The sequence below is a fragment of the Salminus brasiliensis genome, chromosome 2 (assembly GCF_030463535.1).
Source record: "Salminus brasiliensis chromosome 2, fSalBra1.hap2, whole genome shotgun sequence".
In the NCBI taxonomy this organism is placed as follows: Eukaryota; Metazoa; Chordata; class Actinopteri; order Characiformes; family Bryconidae; genus Salminus; species Salminus brasiliensis.
In genome coordinates this window covers 34,296,788-34,322,899 of record NC_132879.1, presented here as the reverse complement: position 1 = coordinate 34,322,899, position 26,112 = coordinate 34,296,788, and positions in this window count along the sequence as shown.

The window sequence follows — 26,112 nt, the reverse complement described above, 5'->3', positions numbered from 1 at the left end:
TTCTAGCACAACATATGCAAAATATATTCTAAAATATTATTTTATATTGTGCTAAATGTTGCTTTGCTCTGACTGTTCTTTTTGTTGTTCATATTATTCTGTGCATACTTTCTACAGTTTTGATGCACTGTATTTTATTTATTTCATTTTTATAAAGTGAGGAACAGATAAAACAAAGGCTCCTCATTTTATCATTATTATTATTATTATTATTATAATTATTATTATTATTATTATTATTATTGTTGTTGTTGTTGTTGTTGTTGTTGTATTTACTAATAACAAAAAATACAAATATGGATAATTCACGTAAAAGTATGCTATGGTAGTGAGGTATTTCATAATGCTTATTTGGGCTCTAACCTACATTCTGATTGGGCCCTCCACCCTAACTAATTTATGGTGTATACATAAGCAAAAAATGAAAAACAGTTGCAGGATCATTCAGTTTGACAAAGCAAAAAGTTTCATGAATGCTAAAAACACCCCAAAAAAAACATAATTTGCAAACCAGATTCAGGGGCCTGGGGTTGTGGGTTAAATGTAAGGAATTTGGTGTTTTCTCCAAGTGTCTGCATGGGTTTTCTCCACCACCCAGAAACACATGGTAGGTTAATTGGTTATGCTAAATTGCTCCTATATAGAGGGTATAATATGCCCCATTCAGAGGGTATTCCTGCCTTGTGCCATAGAAACTGTCTAAAGATCTAAAAAACAAAAATAATCAATGCCCAAAATCAGGGGGTTGGCTTTGAGAAGAAATGCAAACATTTACAGCTTGCTATCTTTACCTACAATGGCATCTGTCAAGTGGTGGACAAATTAGGCAGCAAGTGGACAGTCAGTTCTTGAATCTGACATGTTAAAAGCAGGTCAATGGTCAAGCATAAGGATCTGAGACACTTTGACAAACGCCAAATTGTGATGACTAAACGGCTGGGTAAGATAATCTCCGAATTAACAGGCAGATATTTTTCTGGTATGCAGTGGTCAGCAGTGGCCTCACCTCACAATGTACAAGACTTAAAGGATCTGCTGCTAAAGTCTTGGTGCCAGATACCACAGGAATGCTTTCTTGTGGTCTTGTGGAGTCCATGCCTTGAATGCTTAGATCTGTCGTGGCGGCAGGGGATGCACTCATTATTAGGCAGGTGGTATCAATGTTATAGCTGATGAGTGCTTAAATACTTAAATTGAAATGAAATGTATATGAGATATTGTCATTTAAAGTTATACATGGTATGCATATGTTTTCTAAAATATGTACTCTCACAATAAATTGTGATCTAAAGTGGATCTGATCCTCTGTCAGCTGTCTGAAAAGCATAATAAATCCTGACCATGTCCTTGATGCGCTGTAGCCGCTTTGTCCTCAAGAAATCAGCTGCACGTTACAGAACGATGGCATGCTTCTACCTCTCTGTCACAAGGCAAGGTTATCTCCTCTATCTGTAAGAATGTCATACAAGCATGATGCAAATATTACTCTTTCATCGTCCATAGAAAAGCCTTAGAGGACACAAACACATGTTTATGGTGAAGGTAATCTGTTATTGAGAGGCTATTGTGGGGCATCTGTTAGGGCAACTGCATTGAAAATGACAGTCTAATATGCATGACTCATAAAAATGCAAATAGATGGAGCTGCCTCCTTCAGCAGAATGGAGACAGGACTGCTCTTTGTGGTATTACATGACATGCATTCCCACACACACAGACAATCATGCATGTATCTTTCTGCACTCTTAACCTCTCAAACAGCATGCCATATGGTCTGCCGGGGGCCGAAAGTGTTGTTGAAGTCCTATTACCAAAGAATAGCCCCACCAGTTCGTACAGAAGTCCCTGTAGTTACTAAATAATAGTGTTTAATAAGCCTTATTGCATTAAAAACTAAAAAAATATCAAGGTTCTTCATAATCACAGATTTATAATGGTTCCTCATGGACCATTGCAACCAAGGTGCTCCTTCTATGGCATCACTCAAGAAACCCTTTTATGTTTTTAAGAGCGTAGTACCAACAAGGCCAAAAAGAAAACTATGCAGTATATATCTACCTCATACCTGTACGAGAGAACACAATCCTGCGAAGGCCGCTGTCTGGATGGGGGCGGTTTGATTTGGAAAGTGAACAGTAAGTCCCTTTGTCTCAAACTTAAATAGAGAATGGGAATCGATAGTGCCAAACAGAGCAAGACAGGCGTAAGGAAATTGAAAATTATTCTTGGCGCATGTTGGAGGCGCAGTGTGACAGGGAGAAACTCTCAGCTCAGAACAGCCCGATCACAGCAGGAGCCAATCACAGCATGCGCTCTGTGTGTATGTGTGCGTGTGTGCACGTAAGTGCGTATGCGTGTGTGTGTCAGCCTTACAATTTCTGTATTAGAGAGCCCACACCACTCTTCGGTGCCCGACACAATTTCTGATATGCTTCACTGGCCCAACACAAATTCTTCACTAAGTCTATAAACTCCAGTATTAAAGATAGAAAGATTTTTACAACTGCTGCTACAAACTTTTCCGGTCAACAAGTTAAAGAACTAAAGAAAGAGAGCAAGACAATTAAAACTTGTACTTTTTTTTTTTAAGTGGATGTGTTGGAGCAGGGAAATCTGAAACTGGACTAAAGTCCAGCCCTCCAGAAAGAGAAGCCTGTTGAGTGTCTTGATAGTAAATGTAATGGGACAAAAATGTGTGTGTGTGTGTGTGTATATATATATATATATATATATATATATATATATATATATATATATATATATATATATATATATATATATATACTGTATATCCTGTAACAGTCAGGAAACAGGATAATGTATGCAGTGATCAGACTGTATGTTTTTCAAGGGTGGTGGTGGAATGGTGCTTGTTAACACTTATATATATATATATATTTTTTTTACTGCAGGAGAATAACCTTGGTTTTGGTCCTACAAAACACTTGCCAAAGAAATTCAATATACAAAATATTGTGGTGGTTGAAGCAAGCTTACAATGTGCATGTGTTTTTTTTTTGTGTTTTTTTTTGCATGTGTTTTTGCATGTGTCTTACATGTGTAGTGCACAAATCCTCTGTAGCTAATAAAACATGAAACTGAAACATCATGTGTCTTACATGTGTCATGTGTCTTACATGTGTAGTGCACAAATCCTCTGTAGCTAATAAAACATGAAACATCAGTGGTTGGTGTAGCGCAACAGATAACACCACCACCTGCCATTGCGTTACAACAACACCATGTGGGAGACCAGGGTTCGATTCCCGGTGTGGGTGACTATGCTGCGCTACACCAATAAGAGTCCTTGGGCAAGACTCCTAACACTACATTGACCTCCTCTGTAATACAAGTAACCTTGTAAGTCGCTCTGGATAAGAGCGTCTGCTAAATGCTATAAATGTAAATGTAAATGTAAATGAAACAAAAAAACATATCTGTGCAAAAGTAAGCGCTCATCAAATGCTAAGTTTTATAAATGCTTTGACTCTTCAAACCTTGTACTAACACTCAGAATCCATTAGCTCCTCCATGCATCTATCTACTGGTCTGGAAACTAATAGTAACAATAACTAAGTGATTGATGACCACAAGGGATATGCAGGTAGGACAGGCAAATCACTGATTGAAAAGTGACTGAATGAACGAAAAGTACTGCGCTCTTCCACTGTTCCACTGTCAAATCAGCACCAGTGACATTGGCAATATTGCATTTCAAGGCCAAAGAATGAGTTCTACAAAACTAAAACACAGCAAATCCTGGATGCAAATGTCTAACCAAAACATACCCCAGAATCCACCACTACCCGAAGAGACACAAACTAAAGCTTTTGAAATGAACTTTCCAGTCTCCTGATAAAAAAAAAACTGTGTTTGCAAGAAGATCCAATAATGTCTTAGGATTAGAGACTTTCTGCAAAGTAGAGTATGGCATTTCAACTACAATAACTGGCAAGAAGAAAACTTTACTTTTTAAAAGATTTCCTTGAAGGTTCTTCTACACTTTCAAACTGAAGAACCTCCAAATATTCTCCAAGGATCTTATACATTTAACAGTGAGCAACAATCAATAGTTTGTACACATCTGATTAAGCATTTTCACATAAAACTGATGGAGTACACAAATCTCCTTTTAGATAAAGGGTGGATACCTTGAAAGGCAGGCAGCTTTTTGCACATCAACATTAAGTTACACTGTTACCTGTTATTCTCAGAATCATAATCTAATACACATTTATCTTTTTAACTGTCCTATTAATTTCTTAGTCATTTGATTATTTATTTATTTAACATACAATCACTGTCAAAAACATCGATTTTGCTCAGTCTTTACATTTTTATATGATTTTCTACATACCTTCACACAGACTCTGCCCTTTCCATACAACATTATCTTAAATACTGTGTTATATACACACGGTTGTATATTTCCCCACTTAATATCTTTCTGCATGATTGTATTTTTGCAGCATGGCTTTTGTTGTTTGACTGTTGACTGAGCTGTCACCCTGTCTATCCATCAACTGCACACATTTCTCAGTGACTCCTTTGAGACATGTAGCTTAAAGACTATTTTAAAATGGAATTTTCAGCAATGTCCCCGGCAAACAATATAACACTAATCAAATTAGATTGCATGTTTGTACCATGTGAAACCAATGTGACAAGTCGTGTTAATTTCACATGAACTAAACACTAAGAGACCCTTTTAAATGTTTTGCTATTATTATGAATTTACTGTTGTGTACATAGATGATGCCCTGAAGCAATGTTCCTTCATTAAATAAGTCATTATAAAGTCAGATTCTGTGCTTATGTACTCTCCTAGAAAACCTCTAAAGTTCCCTTGAAATATGTAGCCTTGATTGTGTTCTATGCAGCAGGCCACTATACGCTCTGAGTAATGAGAGTGCTTCAAAGGTTTTTTTTTTTTTTTTTTTTGAGCAATGCCATAGAAACACTTCAGGAAACGTTGGGTTTCCTGAAGAACTACCTTTGTAAAATGTGTGTGAGTGTGAAGAATGCTTTAAATTGGTGGAGAACCTTTATACCAAGTAAAAGTTACATAAACTTGGTCTTCGCACCCACACATTTAGGGAACCAAAAGTCATCATTCAATTACACTGCTCAAAAAGCAAGTGAAAGTAAGTGAAAAAGTTAAAACTTGAATTATGTTCAAAACTCTTGTTGCTTGTACTGTCAATTTGTTAAATTGGATTAGTTCAATATACAATGACATTCTGTGCCTATATGTGCCTATAATTCCCAGGCCTTGATATTTTCTTCCACACTAAGGAAAAGTACACTTTGTTTCTGAATGCAATGCAAATAAATGTAACATTCCATTTATGCAGAAGGTTTGCCAGATTGACCTTAGTCAGATCAGAGCCTTCATCATCATATGTACAGTATTATTATAATATATTTTTTAATTGTTTAATGCCATGTATAAAATAAGTGTGATTTTGTCGGATCTGCTGTACATACTCTGTCTCTGCTGTGTTTGCTTGCTGTCATGTCATGTAAAACATGAGGTACAAAAAGGTAGAAAAAGACATAGTTTCACTACCAGACATGGTGAGAATCTTTAACGAATGTGTGTTTTTAATGTATTTTTGCCATTATAATGCATTACAGGCTGTATCCATCTGAGCCCAGGACAGTCGGCCTTCAGGCACATCTGTTGTTGTTCAGGATGGGTCACTGGATGATCTACTGCCTGTGTCTGCACCTGCTGGAATTCATGAAGCATTGCTGTGCCTACAGGTTTTAAAGCAAAAATCACCTCTTGCTGTTCTGCACCCCTGCCAGGTGTACGTCTTGTGCTGCCGCATGCTTGTTAAATATAATGATCCCTAATTACATTATTCATTGTATTTGATAACAGGTCCCGTTGGTAAAGAAATGTCATATTCATCAGAAGAAGTTTGAGATTTTGGAGGTGTGAATTTTATGGCTTCTGCAAGCTTCTGCTTTCTATACCTATGAATCCCTAATCCCTTCTCTGTGCAGCAATAATAAGTTTTTTTATGGGAATTGTAAGGACTCATGAGTGGTGCAACTGTCTAAGTGTAGGTCTTATCATTGGGTAATGTTGCAATGGATCCCAGGTGATGTCATTAATGCCATTAATGCCCAGGTGCTCTGGGTGGGTAGGATATTCCCACTTTTTCCACCTCAAAAAGATGCAATCCAACATAAGCATCTACTAAGTGCCTTGGCGTTCTCCTCCAAGTGTGTTGAGCTGTCCAGTGATGTTGTGTTTATAGCAGATGGCTGCACATAGGAAGTCCATGCTAGCCTTCACCTTCCTAACATTGGTGGCACTGTGTCATAGGGACATTCTAGCTAGCAAGTGAAACTGGCAATGACATAATTGGGGAAAAATAAGCAGTGTTTGTAAGAATAAACTAAAAATATATTATGATGTGAGTTCAAATTTTAGTTTTTGATGGCAAAAAGAGTCATCCTTCACATTTTGGTCCAGTTTTTGTACAATCAAAATGAAGCGATAGAATCTATCAAGCTCAAACTATTGAAATGAAATGTCGACATCAAATGGAAATCCTTACTTAATTAACCCATTATTTATGTAATTACACTGAAATCTCATGAATTGTAAGGGTTAAAGCCTTGATCTCAGTCACAAATCAGTGTGGGTCCTGACCATATGAGACATATCTGTTCAGAGATGCTTAGCTCTGCCCATTATGTTCTCCTAATCAGATTAAATGTCAGAACTGATTGAAAGCATTCATTTGACACGAGAGCTTTGCTTAGAAAAGAGCAGTTAGTTAAAAAGAGAGCTCTCATATGAAATCTTGTAAATCAGCAGGCTTAAAGTGTTTCACAAATCAAGTTACCCCCACCTATTGCACTCTGACAACTGCATGATCACCCCAATCATTCAAAGAGCCAGCGTTTCAAATAAAACTCAGATGTCCAGGTGTCGATGTAATTTGAAGTTCAGCTGTAAATGAGAATCAAATAAGGGCAATCGACCATGAACAAGGGAGGAAAAGTGATAGCTCTCACTTTTATTTAGTCTTAATTGACCTTTAAATCTGAGCAGTTACATTAAGTACCAGAGATTAAGTCTAAAGGGAAATTATACGCCACCGCCAATTTAAGAGTGGACAGTTTGGCTGTGTATTAGAAATAATGAACTCATAAGTAACTTGTTCCGTGTCCTGTTTTATATGGTTTGTTGAATACTGCTAGTAACATATTAAAAAGCAGGTTACTCTTCTTGAGTATCTGTCAGACCAGCTCAGAAGTGATGTGGAATTTGGTCCTCAGCTCTAATTAAAATAATAGGGGTGACTGCTTTTGATGCCTGGAGACATTCAAACTGTATAGTCAAGTCAAGTATAGCCTCAGATAAATGTCATCCGTGTTTTTGCCTTTATAGCGGAGATGAAATATCATTAGGTCTTTCATAAGCTCAAACATGTGTGAATTGCACTGTGACTGTACCAAGCCTTCCTAGTGGAAACTAGTTTGATGGGCTAAGACTACTTTAGCCCAGTTTTATTCACATAAATTAGCAAATGAAATAAGTAAATACATATATGAATAAACAACGGACTAATAGACCCCGATCAGGGTACAAAAAAACCCAAAAACAAACAGTCACTGTAACCTGTCACAGCAATGAAAAAAAAGTAAGTAATTAAGTAATTATATTACAGGTACATTTTAAGAATAGAGAGATCATTTGCAAGATTACAGTACCTAAACAGGATCAATACTCTTACCACATTTGTCTCTAATCCAATAATAATGCAGTTGTGAGATGCTACTGTGTTTTTTTCAGCTGGATATTTAAACATTTTTGGTGAATGGACCCATTTAAAATAAATTATTTTAAATACATTTATATATTACTATTAATAAATATATAGTACTCCATTGTATTAAAAATAAAGAAGCTACATAAAGTTCTTTGAACAATGGAATTGACAAACCATTTTTGTAAAGTTGTGATTTTGAAGATCCTTTACATTGGTGTTTTTTCATTTTTATACTGACACATCTCCAAAAGGTTCTTTATGGAACCAAAATGGTTCTTGTATGGTATCATCCAGAGAACCCTTGGTAAATCATTTTGATTTGATGTAGAAACAGGACTGTTTGATGCTTGATGTGGCTTCATACATTGTTTTTTTTCCCATTATGTAAAGATTCTTTAAACTTTGGAATAGGAAACTTACTTAGGGAACTAAAGGTGGATCTTTAATGGCTTCTTGAAATGCAGCCTTTTACTATGTGAAGTCTATTAAAATCACATTTTAAATGGAACATTTAAAACATACATTAACATTCATTAATCTCTTACAATTTAATCAGGTTTAATTTATAAGAAATGTAAAAATAGTAGCCTCCTGCAGATTGTTTCTGACTGCAACTGGAAGGCATTTAAACGTATGCTTTGCTTAAGAAAAGTCAAGAAGAAAGAGATTTTGAAATGTCACTGCTGCTACAGGCAACACTGTGCAATACAGTTTGAGGGTGCACTCCCTCAAAAGGACAGTCTTCTACTTATCTACCAGTTTACATTTAAGCAGCTTGCTGTGCAGAGAAGGCAGCGAGGGTGTAATCCATTCAGGCTTCTCTGTGATTGTGTGCCAGTGTTTGTTTGCAATGTACTGTGATGCAGATGACACAGCTTGACTCATTAATGCATGCTGAGGGCATAGAGATGTAATGACTAGCCATGTTCATGACTTCCTACCTTTTCTCAATTTGAAATTCTGTTTTGCGTTTATTGCACTGTGACATTTCTGCATCTTATACACATTGTGGCTTTCTCTCTTTTCTCCTGGAATGTTAAGTATTTTAACCTATTTTTGTTGTTGTTGTTTTTTGTGCCATGTGATAAATTCATGCAGTAGGCATAAGGTCTGAAAAGGCTAATAACAGACTTTTGTGTGGTACAGAACAAAAAAAACAAACTCTTCCAGCCAAAATCCTTATCAGTCAGCAGAGAAATGGACGAAAAAATGTGATTGAAATGCCACGCTTTGAATATAGTGCATATAGTTTTTCACTGTATATTTATTGCTCCCTAATTCCACAAGGGCAGATTTACGCATCTCTTTGTGCTATGTCTCAGAATTGGACGTTCACTTCCCCTGGCTGACATGATAAATGGAAGTAAGCTTCACTAACTTTCTCTAAGAAAGATGCTTTTACTCCAGAAGGCTATTATCATATGCACTGCATCTCAAACATGTGAAACGTGTTTGCCACGTGTGTAAGTAGTCCACTAAAGTGTCTCAGCTGTCCTTTAAAGACACTCAATGCTACGCTTGGAGCCCTAGTGCTGCAGGATTTACTGGACATGCTTCTCTCTCCTGCACAATATGCCACTGGCTTGTGAAATGGAAAACGCTGTCATTAGATAGCAGCTTTGTGCCAGCAACATTTCCTGGCACTGAAGTTACAACAACACGCTGAAATTAGCTCTGGCAGAACAAACTATCTGACTGAGCTGACACATCCTGAGGCACTGAGTGTAAGGTTTGTCTATACAGGCTGAGATGATTACCAGCTTGCGCTTTTAAGAAAAAAAAAACCCTGAACTGCATTGTGATCAGCTTCAAGAGCAGTGGAGATAAAACAGGACCCGTTTTAGCTGAATGTGGTCTATCACTATTTCTGTTTCTCTCTCTCTCTCTCTCTCTCTCTCTCTCTCTTTCTCTCTCTCTCACACACACACACACACACACACACACTATCTATGCCTCCCTCAATTCATAGTAGAGGCTGAATCAATGATAGTATATACATTTTTTTTTCATTGCATTTCTAAATAAAACTAATAGATACTGGCTAATTCTTAATAGTTTGTAATAATTAATCATACATACTAAATAATTAATAGGCCAAGTAATTAATGGTATATACTGAACAATTCCTAGTAGTAACTAAATCATTCATAGAAGATCCTGAGTAATTCATAGTAAACTGTAAATAATTCAGTAACAGTAGTAACTGAATAATACATAGTAGATACCGAATCATTAATTGTATATACTATGTTATGTTACTAAAGTTTAACTTATAGTGGAAACTAAGAGTAATTCAAGATACTAAATAATTCATAGTCCATTCTGAATTACCTATAGTAGTTACAAAATAATGGATTGTAGATACTAATAGTATTTACTATGCATCATAGTATTTACTGAGTAATTGAAAGTAGTAAATAATTCATAGTACATATCAATGAATTCATGATAGATACTGAGTAATTCATTGTATATATTGAATCATTCATAGTAGTTACTAAACATTATTGTAGTTACTAAATAATTCATAATAATTACTAAATAACCCAAACTAGACATTAAATCAATTAATGTAATTAATTAATCAAATCATTTTTACAGTATTTACTGGAAAGAAAATCCATAATACCTAGTAAATATCTATCTTTATCTCCTTTTTGTTCGTGCACTTCTCTTTCTCTTCTTCTGATTCTGTTTTTATAATCTAACCATCTTTCTCAATCATTCTCTCTCTCTCTCTCTCTCTCTCTCTCTCTCTCTCTCTCTCTCTCTCTCTTTAAAAGCATGCTCCTTTTCTTTACAAACAGATAACTCACACAATACACACGTATGGACCATTCTTGCATTGCATCTCTCTCTCTCTCTCTCTCTCTCATTCTTTAAAAGCATGCTCCTTTTCTTTACGAACAGATAACTCACACAATACACACGTATGGACCATTCTTGCATTGCATCTGTCTCTCTCTCTCTCATTCTTTAAAAGCATGCTTCTTTTCTTTACAAACATATAACTCACACAATCTACACATATGGACCATTCTTGCATTTTGCATCTCTCCCTCCCCAACCCCCCCCCCCCCTCTCTCTCTCTCTCTCACACACTCTCTCACACACACACACACACACACACACACACACACACACACATATATATATACATGCCCATTCTCTCTACTCAGATAAATGTTCTGCTCTGGGAAGAATGGATGTTCTCACAGTGGAATAAAATAGAATAAATGAGCAGAGGGAGAGATAGAAGGAAAGAGTGAAGGCATGCAGAGCGGCTTTTGAAGCAAAATGGAGCTGAACAGGGACTCATAAAAGTGGATGGATTCCCCCCTTTCTCTCTTTTGTTCGTTAATGCACACACTTTCTTATCTCTTGTTTCTGATCATCTGTTCAGCATGCTCCTCTCTCGCCCCCATGACAATTCTTACAGCTCTAATGCATTCTCTCTAATATTGCTCTCTGTTCCTGTTCAAGCACAGGTTGGACGCTTTCCATCTGAATGGAATCTAGAGTTTGCAGAGAGTGCATCTTAAATAACATCACCTCAATTATCCACCGGACTCCCTCCTGACTGGCTTATTAAAAGGCCCTAAGCGTGCCCCAGTCAATTGCCTGCTTAACAAAGAAGCCTTAAAGCACTTGCTCAATACAAACAGCATGAACACTAGTACACAGTGTTCAGCATGCAATGGGGATTATTTTCTTAGCCTTCATACTGATCAAATAAATTAAGTTCCCTAAGATAATGAATAATTCATAGTAGATACTGAATACGTCATGGTAGATACAGAAACATCCATAGTAGATACTAAATAATTTATAGTAGATACTAAATAATTCATAGTGAATATGGACAAATTTAATGTAAATACTGAACAATCCATAGTAGATACTGAATAATCCATAGTGAATATGTACAAATTCAATGTATGTTATGAATAATTAATTGTAAATACTGAATATTTCATAGAAGATACTGAATAATCCATAGTGAATATGGACAAATTCAATGTATGTTATGAATAATTCATAGTAGATACTGAATACATTATAGTGAATATGGACAAATTCAATGTATATTCTCAATAATTCATAGTAGATACTGAATAGTCCATAGTGAATATGGAAAAATCCAACATAGATTCTGAATAATTCAATGTATATTCTGAATAATTCATAGTAGATACTGAATAATCCATAGTAAATATGGACAAATCCAATGTATATTCTAAATAATTTTATGTATATTCTAAATAATTCTAAAAGTAGTTGCCACATAAGTACCACTGCTGGTCTATAAAGAGCTATTCCTGTTATAGAGCTGTGAGTGGGTGACGATTAAAGACTAGATTAAAAAAAATTCTTTGTGTCAAGGGGTTGCACTTGAATGAAATACATCAACACAACTGCTTTTTCAGCTGCTTCCTTTGGCAAGAATTGTGTTGATGTAACACTTTTTATTTATGTACAAATTGACACATTTGAATCATTTCAAAGCACATTTTCTCCAGAATGATAACTGTTTTTATTTTATTTTATCCCCTTTTACATCTGAACTTCACATGAGGCACAATGTTAGCTGCAGTTCTGTTTTTCATACATAAAAATGAGTTAAAATAAAATAAAACACATCATTTACTTAGTTATTATTTTCCTTCCAAACTAAACAGCTTGTGGAAATGTTCAATTAAGTGAACAAACGCTGAGCTGGATTGGAAATACATATATCCATATACTCACTGCCATCCCTAGCAGCTTTCTTCTGTTCAGCACTTCAACAGCCTACAGCTACTGAGGCTTGACGGTTCCACTGAGCTTGTTGGTTGTACTAAGCCTTTTAAACCTTGCACTTTACACGCATAGCATAATTAACAACACAATTAGGCCTTGTTTTTGCTTTTCCCCAAAAAAATAAGACAGTCTGAACTGTACTGGATGCATATCTAACATGATTTGACTGGCCCTCAACTGCCAAAGCTCTGTAGTTTCTTGATGGTGTAGCAGAGCTTTTTCTGGCCCTCAGACCATCCTCAGTTTTTAACTGTTTTGTGTGTGTGGGAGGGAAGACATTCACCTGTGCTAAAGTGGAACTCACAGGGGTTTGAAGCACACTGGGGCTTTAGAGATGTTTAAAATAAGTGTGAGTGAGGAGAGGGTGAGTCACACAAGCATATTATCTAATAGCAGTTCATCTCTCTCCTACCCATCTTCATCCTATCTCTTTATCCATGGCCATAATGTGTAAGCTGCATGAATGGCTTGTATGGTGGGGTGTGTGCTGTGTGCAAATGTGGTCTGAACAGCTCTGATTACACCTGAGCCCAAATAGCTGACAAGGCTAGTCAGCAGGGCATCAGTTTTGCCCATTGGTCTCGTGCCTGCACACTCATGTAGAGCACATATGTCACATGACATTTAGCCCTCATTTACCAGCATTAACCTTAGAGGAGATGGGAGAAGGTGTGAGGTGGGGGGTTGATGGTGCAGCAGGAATTGCTTTGATGCCTCCATGGCTGAAATGCATGTGCAATTAGATCCCCTATTACTTTACCCTCCATTAGTCTCCATCAACAAATCAATGAATTTCGCACTCTTTGTAGTTGTGTCTGTCTAATTATCTGTCTGTACCTACACTCTTTTTTTGTGCCTACCTACACACCAAAAAAAAAACAAAAAACAACAAAATCCATTCTTTAAGGTTTTTTTTTTAAGTAAAGGCATTGCAAAGACATAGCGATAACCATGACAGCTTATGCTTAAATGTTTCTTTGCCTGGTAAAAGGGCTCTTATCATTGATGGAAAACCATTTGTACATGGTTCTACATGGCATTAAAATGCATTCCGCTATTGTCAAGTCAAATAACCCCTTTTCAGTACTGTTTTGAACCTATTTTTCCAGAGTTAGTGTAAGATGTGTAAATATGCTAAATATGAACTGTCAGCATATAAGACACACTAGTACTTAATTGGGCATGTCACATTCCTACAAAATATAAAAATATATAAATGATTGGTCCAGATATGCAGTTATAGGAAAGAAATCTTTGCTAGAACTATGCTATGGACTGTCTGTGAGCTAAAAGTGTAATTACAAACTTCTATTACCGGAGAATAGCCTCACCAATTTGTACAGAAGTCCCTGTAGTTACTGGATAATACACCTTAGTATGTAATACGCCACTCTGTAATAAGGGGTTAACAAAAAATGTCCAAAATGCCAAAATGCCATCTACTACAAAGTTAAAGTTTGCTGCAGCTGCAGATAATTCTCACAGTGGTAAAATTAGAACTAGGACCAGAATTAGGTTTAGAACCATGCTGATGGTTAAGTTTAGGTTTTGGGTTAAGGTTAAGGTGAGGGTTAGGTTTAGGGTAAGAGCAAATTAAATTGATTTGAATAGCTATTTGATTGAATGTAGGTTAAAGGTAAACTAAAAACCTACAGTCTAATCATTTTCTTAAGGATGGCTTTATCAATAACATTCACATATACAAAAAGGCTTGCATTTGTTTCACAAATCTTAACCTAACCGAACATTAGTAACATCATTAGTCACATTTATTTTTGTAGGACTATCTATGTTTACCCTGTGAATTGGGCAATCACTTTGGAATCACAGGCAATTTCATGTAGTGAACAGAGAGAGAGAGAATTTGAAAATGTGCTCTACATGTGTTCTGGCTGAACAGCAGCGAGGTACTGCAACTGAAATACCTTGGCTGAACCTTGGACATGCAGTTGAAATGCCTTGGCAGCACTTTGCCAATCAAGCCGAAATGGCTAGACAGCCCCACGGCAATCTAACTGAAATGTGCTGGCAAGAGTTGTGCAATGCATTACAGAACACTAGTTATCCCTTTTTTCTATTATGCCAGTGCCAGTGTCATAAGACTGCTTTAGAAGAAGTCAAGAAATACATTTTACATTCCAGGTTTGTTTTTGTGAACTTTTCTGAACATTTTGTTTGAACGTTTTGTATGATTTTGTACTTTTCCCATTCTGCAAACACACATTAACTGTATGTCCAAAACTTTGTCTCTGCATTGGTACCCCCTTTGCTTTGGTTCCTCCTTTATTTTATAGAGTAGTGATAAAGAAGTTAGCTCAATTAAAAATACAATACAAATTCTAAATATTTGTAAATTATTCTGTAAAAAAGGATATGGTTGCATATAGTAGTCAGGCCAGTAAAGAAAAACAATGTGAGGACAGAAGAATTAACAGAGCTGTTAGTAGAAACCGTGAAACCACTGTCATTTTCTCCGCCTCTTTGCTGCAGACTTCAATTCAAAAATAATTGTGGCCATACTACAATATACAAATCTCTCATTAGTCTTTTAAAGGCAGAAAGGCCTGCATAAAATTGGATTAATAATAGTGGTGATATAATGTTGAGGCCTAGCCAAACGTGGCAGCATGTGCTAGGGCAACTAAAGATGATACAGTTTTTTTACAGGTTTGACTCTAAGAGGGAAATGCAATTTAGCTAATCTGGCCAGTGGCTTAGTATTTAACTAGACAAAAAAACAAAACACTGAAGGTAAGCAAAATCATGGGTTCATGGGGTTTACAGAACTTGGGCCGAGTACAAATACTGACTTTTTCCCCAGCAATCAAACAGCTGAATTTTACAAAAACGTATTGGCCTGAAATTGTACACAGCACCTTTATAAGTTTAAGATTTGTCCTAAAATGATGTCTTCAAAACTCTAAAGTCTAATCTACTAGTTTTACATAACTTAACTTGGCTAATGTAAAAGCTAAAGCTTCAGTTTTAAGTCAGTCATGGACAATATATGTAAAGATGCAGGTTAATTTGTAAATAGTAAAAAAGTAAATAGTAAAAAAAAAATGGGTTCTTTATATGGTTTTGTTCGAAATATGCAAAAATTTAATAAAAAAGACATTCTGAAGGCACAACAAACTTATATCATGCTAAATTAAATGCCAGTGTGGACCACTGTGGGCAGCTAGTCTATCCTGACCAGCTGCAGTCCAGTTCTTAGCCCAAACAAGCTGTGCCTAGTGAGTGATGGCATGTTCTTTCCCTCCATCTCTGTTTCTGTCTGTGCTTCAGGTTTGGCTGTGTCTCCAAGTCCTGTGATTGTGGTGATCCAGGCTGTGTGGTCCCCTGCCACACACCATCCAGCCTAAAGGTTTAAGACCTCTAAAGCAAACAATGCATGTAAAATTGATTGCAAAAAAAAACCAGATATTTGTCATCAGGGTTACCTTTGAAAGCTGTAATAATCAAATTATATTGACCTTTTTATATTAGCATTTCTTTTATTAGTATTAGTATTTTTGGATGTACTGTTTTCTTTTAAATGGTTGTTTTTTAAGGTGATTTGTTTTTATATATGTAGAATGTTTAACATGTAACCAGAGTTAGTGTTGTTCACGGTGATGGTAATAGGACTGGAGATGTCTAGGTGTCTGGAGCACTTAATGCACCTAAAACGTTATATCACAAAGGCTATTATAAAAATGTGTGAATTACTTTTGAAAAATGTTTGTCCTAAAACATAGCTTTTAACACATTTTGAATGTACACAGTCTTATACAAAAGTTTGTATAATATTCAAATTCAGCATTTTGTTGATTTTCTAATTGTAAATAAGAAAAAACAACATATGTATTATATTTCCTGCATGTTTTAGAGCTCATGTATTTTCTAAATTTAATATATAGAAAAGAAAATAAAACAATTTTTGCCCTGGGCGAAATTGATCAGATTAAATGATAATTATGCATTAGAATGTGCAGAAATGTGTTTTTGTAGAGGATGGGAACATCCCTCAAAAATCAACTACACATTAATGTTTGCATAAGACTGTAAAAGCAAGACAAAATCAAGAAAATAAAACACATTGAAACACTCACTGAATAATACGGCAAGTTTGATGTTACACAATACACTATATGGACAAACGTATTGGGACACCTCATTGTTTCTTCCTAAATCAATGGTATTTAAACAAAATCAGCATTGAAGATTTGATTGCATTCAGTATTAGTATTAGTATCAGTATTAGTTGAACTGATGAATGGATAGATGAATGTACAATTAGAGGAGAGAGGATGGATGGATCAGTGTGAAACATTACAGAACATTATCTATATGGACTAATGTATACATAGAAAACTAGGAGATCTACATTGAGAAAGCTATGACATTTTATAGAGAGCCATGTAGAGGTTTTCTAATCTCGTTCCTCTTTAAAAAGCACTGTCATGCTGTAAATGCAATTGGCTGTCATGAATGCTATCGTAAATACAATTTGGCCCATTATATTAAAATCTATTTCAGATAAAGTTAGGCTGGAATCAGCACAGACTGTTCAGCACAGGACACTCAAGATTAATGGAATGTGATTCTCAGATATGTCAGAAATATTATAAGTGACTTATTGTGGTGTTAAATGTGAGGCATTTTTGGAGAATAAATGCTGAGGAAGAAATATGCTTGAGAAATGCATAGTCAGAACAATAGATGAAGCCTTCATTCATGGAGGGCTCTTAAAAAGATGACTCTGCTCTGCTGGGTTCTCAATGTCCAAAACACAGATTTATGTGGTGTCACGTACATGTTCCAAACTTTATATTAAATGAAACAGAAAACTCTTTATCAAGGGCATCACCCCTGAGTGATGTATTCATTTCTAAAACATAACTAAAATGAATACATGGAAAACTCAAATTTGAGACCATTTCCACTGCTACAACGTTCTCCATGTTTGTGAAAACTGCCTTATATTGTATGCATAAAGTCAGGTGTCATAAACAATGTTCAGGCCGAAATGGGTTCTCTATTGTACTGGAAAGAGGTTATTTTACTTATAATAACAGTGGAACCTTATTTTGTGCCAGTTTTAAGTGGTTCTACATAGAACCATCTACCAAGGTTTTCCACCAATAAAAAAGAAGACTTTAATCAGGCAAAGATTTATTTAAGCATCCCAATAGGTCTTTGATTTGTCATGTTTCAAAGTAGAACCATTGCCTTTATAAAAGAACCCAATTGTAAGAGTGCATAGCCTGCAAGATCTCTTGACTCCATCAAGAAAGAACGAGTAGGCTAATGACAGTGAGTCAGAATCAGAATCAGAATCTCTTTATTTCACCAAGGATGTTACACATACAAGGAATTTGTCTTGGTGAGAGCAACACGTATGACAAGTAACAAAAAAACACAGAACACAGTCTTAAACTAAAGGAAAATGACACTAAACAATAAATAGGGTAGGGGATAAATTAAAAAAGTAAAAAGTACTAAAGGTAATAAAGAGCTGAAAATATATTTACAGAAAAGAACATCTGTACAGGTGTGCAAATAGTCATAGTGCAAAATAGGCGGAGTGCAAAATAGCTGTTCAGTCCGGTTTGGTACAGTTCAGTTGTAAGTTTTGAGGTTTACAGTGGGAGGTGTCCACTGTGATTGAGGAGCGCTACAGCTCTGGGGAAGAAGCTGTTAGCATGGCGTGTCAAGCTGTTTGGTGCAGCAAGACATAAGAGTACAGATAACCACCACAGTGTGTGAAAGGGACAATAAATACACTAGACAAACTAAGCAGGACAACACATAAACAGATCCATTGTATACATCACCACTGTCTAATAAAAAAAACATGCATATCTAAAACAGCAATGTTACAGGAGAAGGAAAAAACTGTTCTTAAATTTGAATAGGAGTCAATGTAAAAAGAATGTAAAAAGTCATGTTGAAACATTTCTATTAGTCTATTCATCCAGAATCATTGATTACAGCCACAGGGTTTAAAGGCTTGAGATATTATATATATATATATATATATATATATATATATATATATATATATATATATATATATATATATATATGTTTTTCATTGGACAGCAGTAAAATAAATGAGTAAAAGAGCAACATATGCGTAGATGGAATTAAAAAAAGAAATTGATAACCATAAACTATACAGAACAGAAATTGGTAGAAAATAGCAGCATATAAGTTTAAAGTGGAGGTGTTCAGCAATGCTTAAAAACTGTCCAGGTCAAGAAAACCATGCCTAACCAGTTGAACACTATCATATGCACTCAGTCGAGCGCACTCCTTTTCCTTTCTCATGGCAAGCTGACTTCATTTTTATAGGCCCCTAAAACGTATTTAGTTTTTCACCAATCAAGGCCTCGAGCAAACATTTGTAGACAGCTTGTAGTGTCAGTTTAAGAATCTGACCACTGGCACAATGCAAAACCACAAGCACTAGAGAAATCATGTGCTAGAGCATAAAGAATATAAACATAAAAACGTCAAGTGATGATAAAGACAACAACTTGGAAATAAGTAAATCTGTGAAAGTGTGAAATATCCTAATATTACCTATATTAGCATATAGAACACTTCTTTCTGACATGATGGCTGAGGAACCTGGATTTGTAGGACACTAATTTAATTCCAAAATCAGCTGGATCAGGGACATCACTCTGGCAACAGAGATCTTTTTTCATTTATGGCTCATCCTCTCCGCTGTGAATGTCCCTTTCAACAACAAGATGCCAATGAAGACTAGTATTTAAAATTAACCCCCCTTAACCCAGAAAGGCTTTTTACACACTAAGGCATATTATTCAGTTACTACAGGGATGTCTGTACAAACTGGTGCGGCTATTCTCTGGTAATAGAAGTTTGTAATAACACTTCTGGCCCACTAGCCATGAATGACATTATCTGAGGCATGATCCAGAAACATTCTAGAGTTGGAGCGAGACAAACAAAAAGTTAGTTCAAATTCATAAGTTGTTAAGTTGTGGGATACATGGAATAGGAAAAAAATTATTAACCTGAAAATGGAGATTTCAAATTAACATTGCTGTTCTGCAAGAGCCAAGGTTTTGTTTTTGTTCCTAACAAAATGTCAATCCGGTTCTCATCTTTTTGCTAACCCAGGGAATCCCAACCTTTCATGTCAGCTGAACTGCTTCAACACACACCATTTGCTTTAAGCACCCCTGGAGATTTTATTAGGCTAATGTTTAAATGAAACCTTACATAAAATGAAAGGCACGATGACTGACAAAGACTGTAATCTACATTAAACTGTGATATGGTCACAATGTTTCTCACATGGCATGACTTATTCAGTAAGTACTAAATGGAAATATGAACCTTTTTGTTTTTTTATGCCTTTAGGATCATATTATGTCTTTATGAATCACCTGCAACGCCCCAAAGGGTTCCTAAATACCTGGGTGGGAAAAGTCGCAAAATGCGAGTTTCTTTGTAAACAATGTATAACAAATATGTCTCTTCACAGTAATGTATGCTGTTTATTTAAACTCACAAATAAATACCCTGCTACACTTGGAATATTTAGCTGTAGTAATTAATTTTTGGCTTCTTAGCCGAAAATTTTAATCCCAGTTTTGGAAAAGGAGATTAGCTATACAGTCACAGATGGGTACCTTTGGGCCAGTTTTGGGCCAACATACAAACATTTTATGTGATGACAGTGTTTCAACTGTTGGCCACAACCTTTAATGTAGCAATACAGCTGGAGCAGGTTTGACCCACAGTATATTTTCCTTTGCCATTACTGACCTGTGAATGCCTTAGATGGGCAGTATTTCATTTGAAGATACATTAATGAATGTAATCACAAGTCTTTTGATAACTGCAAGATTAGTGTTTATATAAATGCTTTTTAAAGAGATCTTCAAGTCTTTAGCTGGCTTTTATCACAGCAAGCAACTTTCACTGTGTGAAAACCCTGGAGAAGGCCGTTCCACCACCTTGGTGCCAGGACAGAGAAAAGTCCAGATGCTTGTCTTCCATGCTTCAGATTCTATCCTATTATAAGAGCCAGTTTGTGGGAAGGCTCATCTGGATGCTGTCTAAGTTACCAACACAAAGTGGTTCTACTTGAATGCTTAGGAGAGGCTTTTTTATATAAACATTTCCATATTTAGCCACCTTGTTGTGATCAGTTTCATTAGCCTGCCACACTTACGCATGAGAATACCACTGTACTCCTGAACCCACCAAGCCAGATTGATGATGTGCTGTACGCTTGCATATAAGCTGATGAAGCAGATCATGAAATAAAAATCATGAAATAAAAATGGTCATTTTATACTGAGCTGTCTGTTGCCGTGAGGGGTCAGCCTCATTTATGATAGTCATTGAGGAGCTCTCTGCCAGTGAGCTAGCTAATTGACTAGCAGCGCAGGGAGGCTAGGTGACAGTTAAAGCATTCACGCAAGTATCCTGCTCTGAGTGGTGGTCACACTGCCAGCACAGCCCTGTGATTAGAGTGGAATGTGTATGTGTGTCTCAATGTGTGTGCGCACACATAAGCGTGTGGCTGGTTAATGGTATGAACACATTAAATTGTACAGGAGAGACTGTGCTTGTCTCATTACGACTGAATAATGAAAACAAAAGAGCACCCATCCATCTGGAACAGCATTGATAATTTCTGAGGAGAGAGTGTCAGAAAGACCTCATTGTCTCTGTGTGTGTGTGTGTGTGTGTGTGTGTGTGTGTGTGTATAAATGTATTTGGACTGCAATGAGAGTGTGTTTGTGTGTCTATAGTATTTTCGCTCTAATGAGGTGTGTACTGTAAGAGCAAGAGGTCAGGCAAAGGTCTGCTAGGATGTTATAATCTCAACCCTTCAAGGTACTCGGTTAAATAGATTTCCTTTGTGGTTTCTTGTATGTGTTGTGTGTGTCTGTGTGTGTGTGTGTTTGACTAGTGTGTCATTGATTGAGTAGATACTTTGTCTTTCACCTGATAGCAGCTGTCTCGTGATTTCTGAGTAGATGCTTTGTCTAAAATTATGCTTGAAGTCACAGTTGATGTCAGTAATAACAAAAGCGCATTATTACCTGATATTAATTATGTCTCACCCATAACTGGTGTTGTCACAAAGCAGCTTTACACAATCAGTAATTAGTTAAAAGACAAGAAATCAACAATCTAAGAAGACGAGAACCTAGGACCCCCAGTGAGCTGAAGGAAAAAATCTTAGTGACTATGTGGGGGAACCATCCTCCTCTGGTCAGACCTGTTTATATATAATTGATAAAAGTCACCGAACCACCAAGACTGTTCTTTTGTTCAGGTGTGCTGATATAAGAGTCCATTTAGATGTTAACAGGGTCATTAGACAGGTGGCAGGAGGGTGTGCAGCTGGTCTGGCATGGTGGTGGGGGACCCTGGTGGTCAGACTGGTGGGTGGCAGCTGGTCTGATGCAGGTAGAGGGGATCCCAGTGGTCAGCTTTCTAACAGGTCATCTGGATGAGTGGGTGACAATTTACTCAAAGAAGGTAAAGAGGCTAAACGGATTTATGGAGAGAAGAGAATGTTAAGCAGTATAGGAGTGTGGCAGGTCGGATTAATTAAACCGCCTAATTGAAAGGAGAGAGCCAGAAGGTAACACAGACATGGGAGCATCCTGAAACACTAGCGTCCATCTGCTCCACCGTCCACAAACCTGACTGATCACGTGCAAGCAGCAAGATGACAGCTCTAGCATCTTAGTGTACTACAATACCCTGTGTCTGTGAACCCCTGGACCTGCAACCTTTATCTAAGGGAAAACATTAGTTACCAAATGTGAAACTAAACACATGAGTTTTTAGCCTAGATTTAAAGATTGAGGCTGTGTCTGAGTCTCAAACATTATCTCGACAGTTATTCCAGAGTTGGGGGGGGGGGTGCTTTATAAGAAAAAGCTCTTCCCCCTGCATAGGCTTTCTGAATTTTGGGGATGAGTAAGAGTCCAGCACCCTGTGATTTAAGTAATCTTGATGGTTCGTAATATGTAATAAGATCCCACAGGTACTCAGGAGCGAGGCCATGTAGGGAATTATATGAAAAATTAATATAAAAATGTTGTAGTCAGTACAGAATTTAACTGGACACCAATGCAGTGCTGATAGAAGTGGACTGATATGGTCAAATTCTCTAGTTTTAGCAAGGACCCTGGCTGCAGCATTTTGAAATAGTTGAAGTTTACTGAGGTTCCTGCTGAAACCACCTAACAATAGTGTGTTGCAATAATCTAGCCTTGAGGTAATAAAAGCGTGTTAGTTTCTCTGCATCCTGTAGAGTTAAGGAATGTATTGGTTTTGCAATGCAGATGTAGAAAGGCTGTCCTAGGAATATTAGCTATATGTTGCTCAAATGATAGATCTAATTTGAATATGATGCAAAGATTTTAGCTGCTGGACCAGGAATAATGAAGCAATCAGCCAAGTCTAACATTAAGTCTGATAGTCTACTGTTAAGAAGAATGAAGTTATGTGACATCCAGAGTTGTACATTCTTTATACAGTCCTCAATTAATCTAGATTAATCATCAGACTTGGCTGACATTGAGTTATGTAATGCTTCCTCTAGCAGCCAGCACAGGGAGCCTCATGACCATGATGTGAAAACACTATGGGGATAAAGTCACCCAGAAACAAACTACCAAACAAATGATGTGTGCTACCATACTTATATAGGAACAGGCTCACTCACTCTCTCTCATGAAAGATGAGCCTCAAAAAGAGATCTACCTCTGGAACATGGAGTAAACACATTGTAAATGTTTAAAAACCATTTAAAGCCCTTTAACCCTTTAAAGGGACAAGCTCAAAAGACCTGCATAAAGCTGCATTACCCATATTAATGTAAAATCCTGTAATAGTACTCAACCACATCAATCTATGTACTTTTTTCACTTTTAATGTAAGACGCCTAAAGGCGTTACACACTCTTCACCTATAGGGAAAGCCCAGGAGCAAAAACTAGCAATTCTCCATAATCCTGCTTTAAATAGCAGAGGCAAGTTAGTAGCAGATGGCGCAGTAGTTTCAAGGCTCTTTGTTTGGTGGGCCCCATATATTTTTTATTGGGTCACTTATATAGGTAGTTCTGCAATTTAACAATCATCACTGATGTGTATGTGTGCTTCGATGCTTAGTCTACATTAGAGCACCACCTTGGTCTTTGTCACTTTCTGTTTTTTAATTAAAAGCCATTTTCTAATATCATGCTCATAAAGATTGCAGTTACGCAACTGGAGTGAGGGGTCAATGGATTAATAGCTTTAATCCACAGTTACTGATAATCTATAAAACACATTCATGAAAATATGTGCTGATCGAAGACAGCTTTAGAGGATCACAAGCAGACTTTTGACCTCAACCATAAAAATCATAACAGCAGAAAAATTCACTCATACTAGAGTGCTTTAAATCCACACACACTGCTTTCTGTCATCTGCTAGCACCACAGTGCCTGGGGGTTAATCTGTCTACTGCTTCATTTTTAATGAGCAGAGTTTAGTCACTGTTGAGAGAGAGCAAAAGAGGAGAGAGAGAGGAAAGGTGTGCGAGGAGACTGGCAGCAGTGTCTAAGGATGTTCGCTAATGTGACTGATTGGCTGTTGGCAGCAAGCACGTTCAGCTTGCTGGAAACATGAGTCACTCTTCAGCTACTTTCTCTTCTTCTGCAGCCTTTATTATCACTGCCTGACACTAATTACTGATGTGCACAAAAACACATCTCCATTAGAGGAACTGGAATTAGACAGACAGCAGCATAAGGGGCAGGTGTCTTTGCTAAAGACCTCATGAACTGATTTCTGACTGATCTTTCAGGTAATATTTGTGTTTTAAAAGCATAATTGTAATTCCAAGCTTGTTGAGCTGAATCTGATGCAGAAAGTGTTAAGACTGCATTTTAATTACTGTACTTTTAGGACTGATCTCTGTAAATGATCTATCCTCTGACTGGTTGTTTTGCGCTGTGCTTCATTCATAGGGCTTTCTGGACTAAATACACTTTCTAACTTCCATATGAATTGGCAGAGCTAATCTGCTGTAGGATTAGTTAACAATGATATAGTCACAGTCACACAAAAAATGCTGTGGCTCCAAAATTGTAATTTTACAAGAGAAGGAAAAAGCCTTCAAGACTACAGAGTACCTACATAAGTGGCCCAATAGAGGGTCCAGTAACCATAGGGCCCACCAAATAAAGAGTCTCAGTACTAACCATTATGAAAATAACATTACCTAACACTAACTGTTATGATTCTAACATCTAACATTAGCTTACACTGACTGTTATGTAACTAACATTACCTGACACTAACTAACTGTTATGATTCTAACATTAGCTAACACTGACTGTTATTAAAAAAATAACATTACCTGATACTAACCAACTGTTATGATTCTAACATCTAACATTAACTAACATTGACTGTTATGAAACTAACATTAACTAACACTAACTAACTGTTATGATTCTAACATTAGCTAACACTGACTGTTATGTAACTAACATTAACTAATACGAAGTAAGTGTTATGAGACTAACATTAACACATGCATATTACTCAGTAACTACAGGGCTTTTGTACAAACTGGTGGGGCTATTTGTTGGTAATAGAAGGTTGTAATAACACATCTGCCAGCTGAAAGATTAATTAACACTACCATTACCATTAACTAACCCTTAAATAACACTACCTTGCTGTTATGAAACTCATTAACATTAACTCTCACTAGCACTAACTAAATATGAAGCTAATATTAACTAACTCTGTTAAAATGCTCATTTTAACTAACATGAACTAACTCTTATGAAAGTAATATTACCATTACTCCATAGTAGCAGAAAAACATAAAAATAAAGAAAATAAAGATGCCATAAAAAACCTTTTTTAGATCTCCAAAGAACTCCATTATGGAAGTGTTAAGTCTAGATTAAATGACCAATGAAAAGTTTTCATTATTGCGTGCCGTATCGATACCACCTGTTGCTGTCAACTACTGTGTATATGTGCATACACAGTGGCACAGTGGTGAACTGCATTGATTAGATACTTGTCAGCGTACCTTATCGATCTGGAGATACTGCATATCCACTAGGGGGCTGGCTAAAACATCCCCTAGAGGCACAAGAATGGTTTTCTTAATCACCACTTCTGATTTAGCTCAGCAAAGGCAATAAGGCAGCAAACACAACAGAGGAGGCTGTGTTATTGTTCAATGTGAGAAACCAACAGTATGAGACATTAGGAGTGCTTGATGTCACATTTTGTTCTGTGTACTACTGACATTACGCCACACTGTGATTTACAGCCTCTACTCTTTATGTTGGTAATGCATTTCACTGATGCATAGCATTCATTTCTGAGGGCCTGCACAACCTATGCCTACAAATGACGTGAATGTGTTTTTATGTTTAAACAAGAAGCCATTTTTTTTCCTACTTATTACTTCTCATAGACTTCAACAGACTCCTTTTGTTGTAATTTGAAATGTAATA